The sequence below is a fragment of the Alligator sinensis genome, unplaced genomic scaffold (assembly GCF_000455745.1).
Source record: "Alligator sinensis unplaced genomic scaffold, ASM45574v1 scaffold544_1, whole genome shotgun sequence".
Lineage (NCBI taxonomy): Eukaryota > Metazoa > Chordata > Crocodylia > Alligatoridae > Alligator > Alligator sinensis.
The window spans coordinates 346,710-362,696 of NW_005841937.1; the positions used below are offsets into that span (position 1 = coordinate 346,710).

General features: G+C 46.9%; 1 long non-coding RNA gene across 1 annotated transcript; it reads left to right on the forward strand.

Moving 5' to 3' along the window:
• The first annotated feature begins 5,682 nt into the window (after positions 1 to 5,682).
• Positions 5,683 to 13,984, forward strand: LOC112549594. Its single transcript, XR_003093084.1, has 3 exons — positions 5,683 to 5,870; positions 8,803 to 8,853; positions 13,523 to 13,984. It is a non-coding gene; the product is annotated as an uncharacterized LOC112549594 (long non-coding RNA).
• Positions 13,985 to 15,987: the final 2,003 nt, after the last annotated feature.

Below are 15,987 nucleotides of genomic sequence, written 5' to 3' on the forward strand. Positions count from 1 at the left end.
GGCACAGGGGCAGAGTGTGTGTGTGTGTGTGTGTGTGTGTATGTTCATAGGGTGAGTCCCACATGCACACCCCTCGCACTGCCATAAACAAACCCCGGTTGCCCTCCCCCCATACCCACATCTCACAATACCTTAAGACTTCATTTTAAGTTATTGTGCAGTCACCTCTACGTACACTACACAAACATGTAAATGAGGACAAAAATATTTTTCAAAATCAAATTAATGAATGTTGTAGATGGTCACTTTTTAGAATATAATTTGGTATTTTTATGGTTCCAAGATGATAAAACCCCTTGCTGAAAGGAGTACTTCTGGGGGCAAGGGGAGGGACTTCTGGTGGCAAAGGTCAGGGGTTAGGGGTAGGACTTCTGGTCACAAGATGGTGACCAAGGGGTGGGGCACCTGTCAAGGGGTGGGGCTACCCAGGTGGCCCTTGACAGCTTACCAGAACTTGGTAAGTGGCCCTCCACCTGAAATAATTGTCCGCCCCTGTGGTAAGAAATTCTTGGGTTAGAAACTGCAGTGGGCTGGGTGGGGAGCAGCAGGGGAGTGATAGGGGAAGTACAGTAGCAGGAGGTAGGCAGTGGAATGGGCCAAAGGGATTAGAGTGAAGCAAGCCTGGGTGGAACAGTTTGTAAACACTAGTGCAGTGATTGTGGCACCCTGCGGTGCTTTGTGGGTGTTGCAGGGTGCCAGGCAGCATCACCATTAGGTATGCAAACATGATTCACAAGATAAACCTAGAGATTATGACTAGGAATTCACGTCTTAAAGGCATTTTGACCTCTTGTGGTCTTTGAGTTCTTTGCAATAGAAGAATTGCTCTATTATTTTTCTGTAGTCAAAAAATGAGTGAAAGCTACAAGCTGCCATTTTCTGAGGAGTGCCCTGAATATAAACGGTTGAGAACAGCTGCTCTAGAGAACGTTCCCAACAGAATCTGGACGGGAACAGTTCAGTGTTTGAGGAGGGCTTTAAACTATGTTTGTTGGGGGATGGAGACCAAAGTCCTGAGTTAAGTAGGGAAGTGTGTGGCCTGATGGAAGCACAAGCAGGAGGGGGCAACAGGGGAGGCCTTCTCATTTTCCCTGAAAAAGGGCAATTGGCTAATTACTCAAGTGTCTGAACATGAATGCACAGAGGCTGGGAAATAAGCAGGAAGAATTGGAAGTCCTTGCACAGTCATTGAACTATTATGTGATAGGGATAACAGACTTGATGGGAGCTTGCGTGACTGGAGCACTGTCATGATGGGTACAAACTGTTCAAGAAAGACAGGTGGAAAAGAGGAGGAGGAGTTGCACTGTATGTAAAAGGACGGTATGGCAGCTCACAGCTCCAGTATGAAACTAGAGATAGGCCTGTTGAAAGTCTCTGGGTTAGGGTCAGAGGGGAGATCAACAAGGGTGATGTCATGGTGGGTATATGCTATAGACCACCAGACCAGGTGGATGAGGCTTTCTTCAAACAGGTAGCAGAAGTTTCCCAATCACAGGCCCTGGTTTTCATGGGTGACTTTAATCACCCTGATGTCTGCTGGGAGAGCAATACAGCAGTGCACTGGCAATCCAGGAAGATTTTGGGGACAGCTTCCTGGTGCAGGTGTTGGGAGGGCAACTAGGGGCCATGTTCTTGACCTGCTGCTCACAAACAGGGAAGATTTGGTGGGGAATGTAGAAGTAAGTGGGTTGCACCTTGGGTAGCAGTGAACATGAGATGATCGAGTTTAGGGAAGCTTGCAAGAAGTGGAAATTTGGACAACCGACTAGTGAGGAGTGTAAGAGTATTGCTCAGGCATACAGGGATGACATCAGGAAGGAGGCTAAAGCGCAGTTGGAGCTGCAGGACATGGAGGGTATGGAGAAGGATTTCTAAGCATGTCAGCAAGAGGAGGATCAGGGAAAGTGTGGGTCCCTTACTGAAGGGGGGAGGCAACCTAGTGACAAATGATGTGGAAAAGGCTGACGAACTCAGTGCCTTTTTTTTTACCTCAGTCTTCACAGGCAAAGTCAGCTCCCAGACTACTGCACCAGGCAGCACAGTTTGGGGACGTGGGCAGCAAACAGTGGTGAAAAAACAGGCTAGGGATGATTTAGAAAAATTGAATGTGTACAAGTCCATAGGGTGGGTTGCAATGCACCCAAGGGTGCGAAGAGAGTTGGCTAATGGGATTGCAGAGCTGCTGGCCATTATCTTTGAAAACTCATGGCAATTGGGAGAGGTCCTGGGTGATTGGAAAAGGGCAAACATAGTGTCCCTCTTTAAGAAAGGAAAGGAGGATGATCCAGGGAACTACAGACCAGCTGGCCTCACCTCAGTCCCTGGAAAAATCATAGACCAGATCCTCAAGGAATCCATTTCTAAGCACTTGTAGGAGAAGAACATGATTAGGAACAGTCCATGTGGATTCACCAAAGGCAAATCATGCCTGACCAGCCTGATTTCCTTGTATGATGAGATGACTGGCTCTGGATGCAGGGAGACTGGTGGACGTGAAATACCTTGACTTTAGCAAGGCTTTTGATACAGTCTCCTACAACATTCTCCCAGGCAAGCTAAGGAAGTACAGGTTGGATGAATGGACTGTATGGTAGATAGAAAACTGGCTGGATCATCAGGCTTTGAGGGTAGTAATCAATGGCTCAATGTCTAATTCAGTGGGTCTCAACCTTTTTTGCACCAGGACCCATTTGTAAACATTGATGGCCAGTTCAAGCCCAGTAAAAAAATTAAGTGGAAAACAGACCCCCTGGCCCTACTGGTGCCCCTCACTCCCAACCCACATCCCCTCACCCTCCCAGCCCTGCTGGTGCCCCTCACTCCTGGCCTGCTGCCCCCACCCCTAGGCCCCAGAAGGGGTAGAAGGTGGGTATGTGATGCAGAAGGTGGGTATGTGGTGTGTGTGTGTGTGTTTGTGGGGCATGGGGGGGAGCATGTACACCCTTCCCCCACCATAGCTGTTCACCCACAGTGGGAAGAGCACTACATCCTGGCTGGACCAGCACAGGCAGGAGCCACCTCTGCAGCCCAGTGAGTGGGACCTGGTATAGGAGGTTGGAACAGGGCAGGGTGGGGACTGAATAACTAAGCAGCAGCTCTGCTCAAAGGCATCTGGGGGTTACAGTGGACAACATGCTGAATGTGAGCCAATGGTGTGTCCTTGTTGTGTAGAAGGCTAATGACATACTGGACTGCGTTAGTAGAAGCGTTGCCAGAAAATCAAGAGAAGTGATTATTCCCCTTTATTCTGCACCAGTGAGGCCACATCTGGAGTACTGTGTCTAGCTTTGGGGCCCCCCCCACACAGAAAGGATATGGACAAATTGGAGACAGTCCAGTGGTGGGAAATGAAAATGGTTAGGGGCTTGGGGAGCATGACTTCTAAAGAGAGGCTGAGGGAACTGGGCTTTAGTCTGGAGAAGAGAAGAGTGCAGGGGGACTTAATAGCAGCTTTCAACTACCTGAAGGGCTGTTCCAAAGAGGATGAAGCTAGACTGTTCTCAGTGGTGGCAGATGACAGAACAAAGAGTAATGGTTTCAAGTTGCAGCAAGGGAAGTTTAGGTTAGCAATTAGGAAAAACTTCCTCACTAGAAGGGTAGTAAAACAGTGGAACAGGTTACCCAGAGAGGTTGTAGACTCTCTGTCCTTGGAGGTTTTAGGACCTGGCTACACAAAGCCTTTGCTTGGATGGTCCTGCTTTGAGCAGAGAGTTGATTAGATGACCTCCTGTGGTCCCTTCCAACTATGATTCTATAATGTTTCTTTGCTGTCTAGCAAAGTAAGACTTCCTCCCTCCCTCTGTCCCTAGTGGCAGGATCATATTCTAATTTGAGATTTGCACTGCACTACATGAAAACTTAAAAAACAGATTTCCAGGGTTTGACTGCTTGGACCATGATTCTCCTTCCTCTAATTTCCTGATTTGTCCTACAGAATTTCTGCCACCAGTGAAGCAAAGATCCTGCAGAGAAGTGTCTTATTTGCTACAAAATTTTATTCCTTCCCCAAAAAATATGTTCTTCTGTATATTGCATCAGGCAGGGGGGCTGTGGAAAAACAGCATGTAATCATGTAATTAATGAAAGTATCCTAATATACATGCATAAGGGAGAGAATTAAAGTAGCCAAGGCCGTCTCAGCTCTGTCACCTCCTAGCTTTGTGGAGAGGGCTTGATTCTGTGGCTATAGCTTTTGCAGTGAAGTGGTTTTGATCTACAAAGAAATGGGGTACTGTCCTCTGTCACCTTGACGTGATGAGCATAGTAAAGTAGGGCTGGAAGGGACCAGTTAATCTCATGTTAAGTTGTAACCTGGCCTCACATTAATGGTGTCATAAAACAAGGAATAAGCCACAAAGTTATTTTCCAAAAAAATGTGTAATAATGTTGTGGCTGGTTCCTATGACACCATGAATTAAATGTGTGGCCAGGTGCACCCCAAGACTGGGAGCCTGCAGCTGGTAGGGCTCACAGGTGTAGAGGCGCACCATGCTCTCCCGTGGATGGGAGTCCTATCAGCTGATCATGATCCTGGGCTCCCCCTGCACTGGCAATAAGGCACAATGGGTTCTGATGCTTGATCCCACAATGCCCCCTCCTGCTATGCATGTGTGGCATGGCAGGAAGCGTGATTGTGTGGATTGCGCATCAGATCCTATTGTGCCTTTACCTGCACATCTGGTAGGGGCCTAAGCCAGTGGTTCTCAACTTTGTTAGACTCAAGGCACTCTTTGGAAAATGCCAGCTTCTAATTTTCACTTGTTTTTTTTTACTATAGAAAGATAATAGAACAATTCATCTGTTGCAAAGAAGACCACAACAGGGCAGATGCTTTTTAACATTGCGGATTCGTATTTGAAATCATTGGGGTTATCTTGTGAATCATGTTTGCACAGCTAGTAGTGCTAACACTGCATGGCACCCTGTGAAACCTTTGAAAGGATATCAAGGTACCCCACGGTGCCACACCACCTTGGTTGAGAATCACTGTTCTAAGCCATCCTAGTGATTGTCTATCCTGCTCTTAAAAACTTGCAGAAGTGGAGAGTCCACAATCTAGGTAGTCTACGTTCTAATGCTTAACCACCCTTGTAGCGAGACAGTCTCTTAATTGACCTCAATTTCTCTAACTGCAGTTTAAGACCTTTGCTCCTTTTCCTGTCTGCTGCAGGCACAGAGAATGTCTGTCTCCATTTTCTTTATAATGCCCCTTCAAGTGTTTGAAGACTTTTCAAATCTTCATCCCCTCCCCATCAATTTTCTCTTCTCCAGATTAATAATCCATGTTCTTTCAGCCTGTCCTCACTAATCATGTGTCTGAAACATCTAGTCATTTTTGTTGCTCTCTTGACTCTTTCCAATTTGTTCACATCTTTGTTGCGCAGTACCCAAACCTGGACTGGGTACTCCAAGTGAGGCCTCACCAGTTCTGAATAGAGCGGAAGAATCCCTTCCCTTGACTTGTAAGCAATGTTTCTATTAATAAAGCTATTGGCTTTTTTGCAACTCAAGCCTGCTTTTGGCTCATCTTCAGAGCAGTTGGCTCAGATTCATTTATGGTCTACCGTAGTACTCTGGTCCTTCTCTGCAGTACTGGAGCCTTGCCAGTCATTCACCAGTCTGTGTTCATGCAATTGTTCTGTCCTCAGTGGCAGGCTCTGCACTTGTCTTGATTAAATTTCATTCAATTAATTTCAAGCCATTTTTCCATTTATCAAGGTCATTCTGAATCCTCAAAAAATCCATGAAAGTGTCTATGACTGCCCAGCTTCTTGTCATCTGCAAATTTGCTAATTGTGCATTCAATCCCATCCTACAAATCATTAATGAGGACATTGAACAATACTGGATCCAGACCAGACTTCTAGGTAAGCTCACTTGATTCCTCTTCCCAATTAGACATGGACCCACTGAGGACTAATCTTTGCCCATGATGATCCAAACACTTACGGTAGTTTCATTTAGACTAGTGGTAGCCAACTTCTTTGGGTAGATCTGGCAGAAGTGAAGCTCTCCCCTAGTGCCACTCTGATCCCTGCTTCCCACAGGCACACCTCTTAGAGCTTGTGCCCTGGGGTGCCAGAAGGGAGGGATGGGGCTCAAATTTCTGGTGGTGCAGAGCAGAGCAGTGGCAAGATGCTGTTCAATGAGGAGATGTCACCACCAGGAGCCAGGTTAATACTTCCCTGGCTCTGCAACCGCTGCTGTTTTATATAGTTTCATAGTTTCATAGTTGGTAGGGTCGGAAGGGCCTTGAGCAGATCATCAAGTCCGACCCCTGGGCATGGGAGGACAGAGTACTGGGGTCAAACGACCCCAGACAGGTGTTCATCCAGCCTCCTCTTAAAGCCCCCCAGGGTAGGAGCCAGCACCACTTCACTTGGAAGTTGGTTCCAGATCCTAGCCCCCCTGACAGTGAAGTAGCACCTCCTGATGTCTAGTCCGAATCTACCCTCTGCCAGCTTGTGACCGTTATTTCTAGTCACTCCTGGTAGTGCTCGGGGGCACAGGGACTCCACCAATGCCTGCTGGTCCCCTCTGACTAGTTTGTAACAGGTCACTAGATCCCCCCTCAGCCTTCTCTTGTGGAGGCTGAACAGGTTCAGGTCCCTTAGCCTCTCCTTGTAGGGTCTGCCCTGCTGCCCCGGTCATGCGGGTGGCCCTCCATGCTGTCCACATCCCTCCTGAAGTGCGGTGCCCAGAACTGGATGCAGTACTCCAACTGTGGCCTGACGAGTGCCGCATAGAAGGGGAGGATCACCTCCTTGCCGCTGCTCAAGATACATCTGTGGATGCATGACAAAGTGTAGTTGGCATTCCTGGTACAGTTGGCCTTCCTGACCACATCCCTACACTGTCGTCCCATGTTCATTTTGGCATCAGTAATGACTCCAAGATCCTTTTCTGCCTCTGCACTGACGAGAAGGGAGTTCCCCAGCCTGTAGGATTCCTTGTGGGCAGTACCCCCAGTTTACACCCAGGTTTGGGTATAACTGGGGGCACCTGGGACAGAGGACATGGTAGGGGGCAGCACTGAGGCACGGGAGGTCTGCCCCGCTGTGTTTTTGGGGACACCTGGCACAGGACTTGGCAAGGGTTGATGACAAGGCTGGTCTAACTGGGCTTTCCCATCCCAGAGCTCGCAGTGGGTGTGCAGGTCCCAGGCTGGGACTGCCAGGCCGAGCTGGTCCTGGGCAGAAGCATAAATAAGTTTTGTGCCTGCCTGGGCCAAACCTCCCTGTACCCTGAGGTGTGTTGCAAGGGGTGGGGGGCTGGGGAAGTGGAGAAAAGAAAGGAGAGGGGTCAGTCTTACCTGTCCCAGGGAGGCAGACTCGAATATAGCTGCTTCTGTGTCCTGCTCCTGGTTCCTACAGCCAGAAAGCACGCGTCTTCCCCCTGACCTCCCATCCCCCTGGTTTGGTGGCACACGGCTGTTCCGTTCTTCTCCTCCCCTCTTCACTCTGACTTGGCAATGCAGGTTTGTCATTCCCCTGGCCCCTGCTATCAGTGTGGGGATATTTCCTGCTGGACCACACTGCCCAGGCTCCAGCTGGGGCAGCACAGTCCTAGGGATCTGCAATGACCCGTGCCAGCCGCAGGCCCTGGCCTGGTCCTCCCCTCCCCTCCCCTCCTTACTTGCAGCCCTGCTTCCAGCCCTTGTATGCTACATGGCACACATGCTGCAGTGGACTTCAGCACTGAAGCGTCATCCGATTGGACTCTATTCGAGTCCCTGAAAAACAGTCGGTGCAAAAGGTAGATGGAGCCTCATCCTGCTCTCTGCTTTCTGTGACCTTAAGGCTAACATGAAGCCCTGTTACAAAGCATAGCAGGTCAATGCTCTTTCAGACAGGTGACTAGGATGGAATAGGCTCACAAGCAGGCAGTAAGTTCACCTAGGTTCCCAGTAGGTGGACTGGGTTCTGCCCCCTTGCTTTTGCTTCTTTGAGAAATTAACCACTAAGTGCCCAATGTGATTGTACTGATAGATGCTAAGGATACTCTGTGATCCTTAGTTTTCTGCGTGGGTATAAAATTCTTTACTGGTCAGCATGTTCACTCATGACATGGAGGATGGAATCAGGTGTATGCAGTGTGTTTTGTGGATGAACCTGGCCTAGGTAGGATTGCAGTTGTTTTAAAGCAGGGCTGTTCAACTTCTAAGTAGCTGGGGACGGGTAGTGCACTAGTGCAAGCCATGGGTTGACAATAAAGCAGTTTGGTGGCTCTACCACAGTAATGAAGTGGAGGGGGAAATGAAGTATATGACAGAAGCTGGAGCTCCCAGCTGCTTCTGCAGCCACAGTGGGATAAGAAGATGGTTGATGGGAAGGGAGATTTAATAGGTCTCCAAATACAAAATGGTTGTTATAAAGAGGTTGTCAATTAATTGTTTTCCAAAGGTCAAGGAGTGGTGAGGTTAAACTGAAACAAGGGAGAATTTAGAGTGTGTTGGGAAGGACTTTTTAATTATGAGCATGGCCAAGTCCTGCAAAAGATTCCCCAGAAAGTTTGTAGAATTTTTAATCATTAGAAACTTTTAAGTGCAAGTTAGACAAACATTTGGGTGCTACTGCTTTGAGCTGGTGTTTTGCATATTGTGGTCTCGTGAGGTCCCTTCCAGCCCTATTTTTCTGTTTCCATAGCACCTTTGGTTCATGCCCTGTTCTTTCTTGACAGCAAGGAAAAGCCCTGCCTGCAAGCTCACAGCAGAATTACCCTTTCTGTCAAGGGGACTCCTTTCTTACGTGGTGTTTCACATTGAAAAACTGATTTTTTTATTTTTTTTTTTGTCTTCAGCAGCCATAAGCTTCTGCCCAGAAGCTATGCTACAAGTGTCAAGATGAGAAGGTAAATGAATGTCATGCTTATAAAATCGACATAGAAGTTGTAACGTAATGGGCTTTTCTTCGTGCTTGAAGACTAAGAGGAGTAGTGTGATGCAAAGAGAAACTGCTTCCCAATAATGTTGTCCTTCCACTGTATTCTCACATCCCTGCACCAGGGGCGAATGTTTGTTCCAAAAATGTTCACACAGGTGGGAAGAGAGTCCATAAAACTTGGCTGATGGGGGAGCATCTCTCACCACAGCATAGATAAATGAGATTAGGTACAATTTTTTTTAGAGTGGAGAAAACCTCCCTGGTCCCTTCCTTTTATTATTGATAATAAATGGGGAAAGACCAGCCCAACACAATGACTGGTTAAGCTGGAGTACTGCAGAAGCATCTGGAAGTCAGACGTAGCTAGAGAATAATTCTTTCATTAAAAGGACTTCATATAATACTGTCACTTAGGCCACAGACTAGAATGCCACTTAAAGTCAGAGTAAACAGTAATTATCAAGCACTTTTCAAACATTAATTGAACTGATCTTTCAGACATGGAAAACTGGGTAGTGAGTGATTTTGGTAGTTGTAAGAACTGAAGGTTTGATGAGTGCTGTAATTGCTACCATAACTGCTTCTTCTATGAATGCCAAGTTGTACGCTCTTGCTTAGCAACCGCACACATACTTGGAGTCTAAGCAGTCTCATTGACTCCAGTACAGATGCTTGCAGGTGCCAGATCGGGACCAGATTGCCCAGTACCTTGGCAGAGGAACCCCAGTATCTGTATGGTCTCCCTTTGGAAAGAAGAAAATGTAGTGTAGAGGACTAAGAACAATTTTTCTATTCCCACCCAAAATCCACTTTGCTTTCTCTCCAATGTTGTCTCTTTCCTTCTGTGAACAGTCTTGTCTTGTCCAGACTGCAATTTCATGCTGAGGAGCCGGAATGTCTTAAACTATTCATAAAGGAATCTGTTGCTTTACAATGCTATGTGAATTATTTTTAATGCAGTGCTTGGATAAACTTGGGCCCAGGCTACACAGCTGTTGTACAGTTAACAGCCAATTGAGACTGTTTTAACTGATATACTAGTGTCCTCCTAGTGTGACTATGGTTTACCTGATTTAAGGGTGTATTGTATAGTGCCCCAGCTGCCTTTTGTGAACAGGTTAGATGCATATAATCATTTTTGCTATTACTGTAGCTGCGTCCATGCTAGGCTTGTACTGTTATATGTTAACTATATCGATATCAAGTGGTGCTTCTATTGGGAGGCAATGCCTGAGAGTTGACATTGCCAATTAATGGGTTGGTGACTAAGTATTTTTCTGACTGGGACTTTAATCATCAAATCATTAATGTTCCTAAAGGTCCCTTAGAAGCTTTTAAAAATGCTACATACGGTTTTAAGTACCAGAAGGAGAGGAATTTAGAACTGGGACAGGGTACAGTATGCTCATGGATACAGTTCTGGAGGAAAATACTGTTAGTCTCCCCAAAACAATATAAGCAGCACTGTCTGAAATGTGTGCTGCTTTCTCTGACCTGAAGAAGGGCATTTTGTGCCCAACAGCTTGTCTAACATCTCTCCCACCTATATAGTTGGTCCAATAAAAGATCTTCCCTTTGCAAAAAAGCCCATACCTCTCGCATATTTTTAGACCATTATGTCTATAAGACTCCAATCCTACTAAAAGAAAGAAGTGTTATTTCACCTGCAGTTAGCAATGACATGCAATCAGATCCTGTCCTGTTTAAACTGGATTGTCTGCTTCTCTGTCTAATTTCTGCTTGTCATCTATATTTTCTTCTCACAAATCTTAAACTTAAGAACCAACATTTCAGTTCTCTCTGCTTATCAATTGAGCTTGAATACAATATTTGAACTTCCATACAGAAATGAGACTGTCATGGTCCAAAAAAAAAAAAGCCCCAAACCAAACACACCGGTGTGCAAATTGGACACACTACTCCTGAGCCTGCCTTCCAGGGAAAGGAGGAACAGTTTCCTATGCAACTATTTTATGTGTACTATGAATGCGTGATGAAAGCAAACAAGCTAACTCTGAAAAGTCTCTGTGGAATTAACATGAGGTTTTTTTTCTTGAAACCACACATTCAGGTTTGCTTTCTACTAGAGGTGCACTGATACATTGGTTCATATTGTATTGGCACCAATAAAAGCAAAGTAGACATTATTGGCAATCATCTTTTTTGGCTGATGTGGCTGATAATGTTGCCGATGAATGCGTATAGCCCAGCAGCTTGGAGAGTGTCCGGTTGGTAAGTCTGTGGGGGAAAAGGGGTGGGGAGAGGGAAGAGGCTGGGGGGAGGACAAATCGAGTCCCCTGTGGTGAGGGAGGGTGTGGGGCTGGGACAGGGGCAGGCAATGCCCAGCTGGGGCAGGGTGGGGTGTGGGATGGAGCAGTGAATGGATTGCCTGGGGGCACAGAGAAGGGGGTGGCTCCCACCACTAGTGCACCCTGGGGGAGGCATGGAGGGGCACGTACCCCCCAGATCTGTGCAGGGGGTGAGGACAGACTGCTGCTGCTGGCATGGGGCAAGGCTAGTGCTTGGCTCTTCCTGGTAGGGGGGCTGGGCAAGGGCTAGGGCTGCATGCGGGGGTGGGGGGTGGCGGTGCTGGGAGGGTTTCAGGGGTGGCCTACGGTGAATTCTGGGGTGTCCACAGACTACCCCATACCCCCCCTCCCAGCACCACTGCTGCCTGCCCCAAGTGCAGCCCCAGCCCACTGCCCCCACACTGGGAAGAGCCCAGCGCTGCGTCTGGCCCCAACCTGCAGCAGCAGCCTGCCCTCTCCTTGCACACAGATCTAGGGGGCACGTGCCCCTCTATGCCTCCCCCGGGGTGTGCCAGCTGGCTCCCCCTGCCCCCACCTTTGAGTGAGCCGCTCAAGGCTCCATCCTGCACCCTGCCCTGGCTGAGCAACACCTGCCCCAGCCCCAGCCCCTCTGTCACCATAGGGGCCTCCATCTGCACCCCCACACTCCTTCCCCCCCACCCCTTTCCCCCCAGACTTACCAGCCCAATGCTGCTCTCCAAGCTGCTGGGATGCATCTTGGCAATTGGATTGGCATCGGTCAATATGGCTTGTTAATAATCAGCCATCAGTATTGGCTCAAAAAATATTTATTGGTGCACCCCTACTTTTTACTCTTATGCCTCCGATTTAGAAGTGACACGGTGGTAAGAAGAATATATGGTGGGCAGACTGAAATGAGACTTTCTAAAGAAGTGTCATTTCTTGCAAATGCAGAAGCGCACAGGGGGTGTGTGTAAATAACTGAATGAGAACTTTTCCAAATGACTAGTGCATTGGGTGGGGGCAGCGACACAGGGGCTTGTCTAAACGTATACTTAGTACAAGGAAAGCAAATATACAGAACTTGATGCATTAGGATAGACTACATTCCTTTCTTTCTACAGACATTAGGCTACATTCCTTGTTTCATAAATAGAGAAATCTTATAGAGTCTTATGAACAGAAAGTGCCTTTTAATAGCTTCCATTAAGCTAAAGCAAATATCTAAGTGAGAAATTCTGTGAAAAAACCTATAGAACACAGAAAACTCTGTCAAGAATTTTTCTATTAAGTTTTTAACACAAATTGCATCTCTGTGTGCTTTCTGTATAAGTACAATGGATCGGTACCTCCACCTACTGGAAAAGGAGTGAAAATTGGGAATTTTTCATCCCCAAAATGCTATGGAGTTTGCTTGCATCACAGTCTAAATGAAATTAGGAGCCCATAGTGCTACATACTCTGTGCACACACAGAAAATCATAAAAAAAAATAGAAACTGAGGTTTGGAAGGGATCGCAGGAAGTCATTTAGTCCAACGCCTCTGCTCAAAGCAAGACCATCCCCAACTAGATCATCCCAGCCAAGGCTTCTGTCTACCCAGGTCTTAAAAACCTGCACACAAAAACAGCATCCCTGGCAAAGCATCTTGGCTCTAAATAGGCAGACAGCTTGAAAGGGAAGCAGAGAGACCAAGGCCAGGTGACCTGTCCAACATCTAATAGTAGAGCCATCATTGAACTTGGCTGTTCTCAGTCTAGTCCTGCCTGGTAGTCATTGTTAGATGACTAGTTACAGCTGAACAACAGAAGTACTATTACAGGAGAGCTCAGGGCTATTACAGTAACATTTTGAATGTGGGGGAGGATGTGGGATCCTCACTTTTCACACCGGAAATGAGGGTTCCTTCATTTTTTTTCATTTGGTGAACAATACCTTTAGCAAAGAGAGATTAAGCTCAGGGTCTTTTATGCCCACTGGCCCCCAAATCTTCTGGGTTCTGTCCGGACTCAAATACATTAGAGTGTCTAAAACCTAGGAAAGTGCTATCACAGGAGAGTGAGGGTAAATGTATAAGATGGTAAAGGGGGATTTTAATTAGAGTTAAAAAGACAGCATAGGCAGGGCTCATTGACCAGGCTCTCTCCATTAAAGCATCTAGTCTCACAGTCTACCGGTCCTTCAGCAATGCTTGGGAAGACTGGAGTTGATCTCTCAGGTAAGCTCAAACTTCTTTCCCCACTGAACAAAGATGTTTAAATCTACAACTTTACAGCTGTAGAAAATCCTTTCAATGTTTGTTGATGGAGAGAACTGTAGCCCAGCCTGACCCTCTCTGCCTCTCACTCTGCTTTGTCTTTTTATAAGCAATAATTACTAGAGGTGCCTCAACTGGAGGGGAGCAGTGGGGAGAAAGGCAACAGCTTTCAAGCCCTTCAGCAAGCACAGATGTGCAGTACAGAAGCATTGCAGCTCAGTAGCAGGGCCAAGGGTCTGGCTCATCCCTCTGTGAGGGTAAGTTGTTGTTTGGTTTTTTTCAGGAGAGGTGAGTATTATTTGGTTTTTTTTTTAAAAGCAAGCTTATATTTGAGGCTGCTGTTTCTAACACGGTGGGCCTGACCTGTTCTAGAACCGTAAATTAGTTGCTGTTTAGTTTTTCTGTAATGTGAATGAAGAAAGTGTATCTATTGAAGCTAACTTTCTTAAACGGGCAATTGCCAGTGGTATTAGATGAGCATCTAATACAGCCCTTTTGATGGTCCTCGCTAGTCAAAGAATAGACGTGATTCAAAGCTTCACCTCCTTTCTGCAAACAATTGTAAATTAATAATAATCATCCCTTCTGCCAGAGCTAAATCAGCTTTTCTGAAGGAAAACTTGGCTACGACCACCTGTTAGTTCCTAAATATAATTCTCACCAATCTCAACCCCTCATTATGCTAGACTCCCCTTGCTTTGCAGAAAAGATTGACGAGTAGAGGCTGCAATAATGATTAAGCTTTCATTACTTTATGCCTATTGCACTCAAGTGCTTACTAAAGCGAACAACATTTTTCAAAATGGATCAAAATTGAGGTCACAATAGGCTCACAACCCAGTTGTAGTTCTGTCAGGCCCCAGGCAGGCACTGCATTAAAATATGCCCTACTAGTGCTACAAAAAGTGAGCGTACAGCTGTTCACACTGTTTGGAGCACTAAAGAGACATTAAAAGTACTACAAAATATTCACATTTTCTAAGTGTACCTTTTTGGCAGCACTGTACTACGTGTAACACCTGTACAATTACTTGTAACCCCGGGGATCTGTAGGAGTCAGCACCAGTTCCTCACCCCCTTCCCTCGCCAGTGCTGTCAGGGAGCCCTTCTACTACAGCTGCTTGAACAGTCCCAGCTCCCCCTCCATTGGCAGAGCAGGTGGGAAGGCTGGGTTTAGAGTTGGGAGGAGGGAGTTTCCAACACCACTGAAAGAGTGATTATGCTGGCAGAAAGCACATGCCTTCATCAGTTGGAGCGTTTTGTCTGCTGATAGACTGAAATAATGGATAACACCAGTTGGGAGAGTAAAGCTGCCTCTCAAGGCATGTGTTTGGTCCCTCTTCCTGTCAGAAAGGTCCTCAAAACACCCCTGCTGAGATGGGAAACATTTTTTATTCCCATTTGAGAAGCATGGAATAGAGTGACACCAGTCATGAGGAAATCTGGCTGAGCTAGACCCACCCAGCTAGACCTAGTCCATTTAATGTCAATCTGAGTTTGCACTGAATGTGGACAGAGACACCCTACAGTCACACACTGCTTCCTGGTGCTAGCTTTCCCACCCGGAGAACCTGAAGTGACTATAACAATGCACTTTAGCATATTGAGAACACAATGTAGCAGGAAATCTGCATTTTGAAATGCAGCGGTTGTCATAGAAGTGCTACTTGGCATCAGAGTGGCCTCAAATCCAGAGTTCTAGCTTGCTGCAGAAAAGACAGAGGCTTCAGTATGATGTTGTTTGAACTTTGAGAATATGCATGTAAGCAGTCCCCTGTACTGGGTCTCACGGTGAGGCTGTTAGAATCAAGTAAATATGGCAATACCAAATTATAAGACAAGGACTTCCCCCTCCTATTTAACAGCCAGGAAAAAAGACCCTTGTCTCAGAATTGGGAAGCAATTGCTGTGCCTCAGGCTCCAGCCCCTAGCCAGGGTTGGTGCCTTCCCACCCCCACCAGCTCTGCACCCCATCTCCCTCCTGTAGCCTCTTCCTTAGCTCCCTGCCATGCAGCCTCTCGTCCCCCACCTGCCTCGCTTCCTCCCCACCGAGTACAGCCCTAGCTCGGCCCCAAGCAGTGGTGAGCAGCGTGCACAGCTGCTACAGGGGCTGTGCTCAGTGCCCCAGTCTAGAATGGGAATGCAGCCTGCCAGCACAAAGTGACACTATGGGGGGAAAGGGGAAGCAGAGGCTGCTGGCAGGGTTTGAGGGCTACAGGCTGGTGGGGAGAAGGGACAGGCAGGCGGGAGGCACAAACAGGGGGCAAGCTGCTTGATCTCCTCACACCATCTGCCTCCCCACTACTTATCCCTTTGCAGTGGTGGGGGCCCAGATTAAAGAGGACCCTCCAATAATTAGATTCTATACATGGAAAATAACAGTTACACATTTTCCATGTATAAAATCTCATGTTGGGAGGGGATCTTCTTAAATTCAGGGTCATTTTAGATTTGAGCAAATGTGGTACCATAAAGGTGATGTTCTGCCTCTATTAAGTAATTTTGCCTAATATTTAAACATTTTCAAAGTCAGGAAACTGCATCCAGGTCCATCACTTTTGAGTTTCCAGGGAAA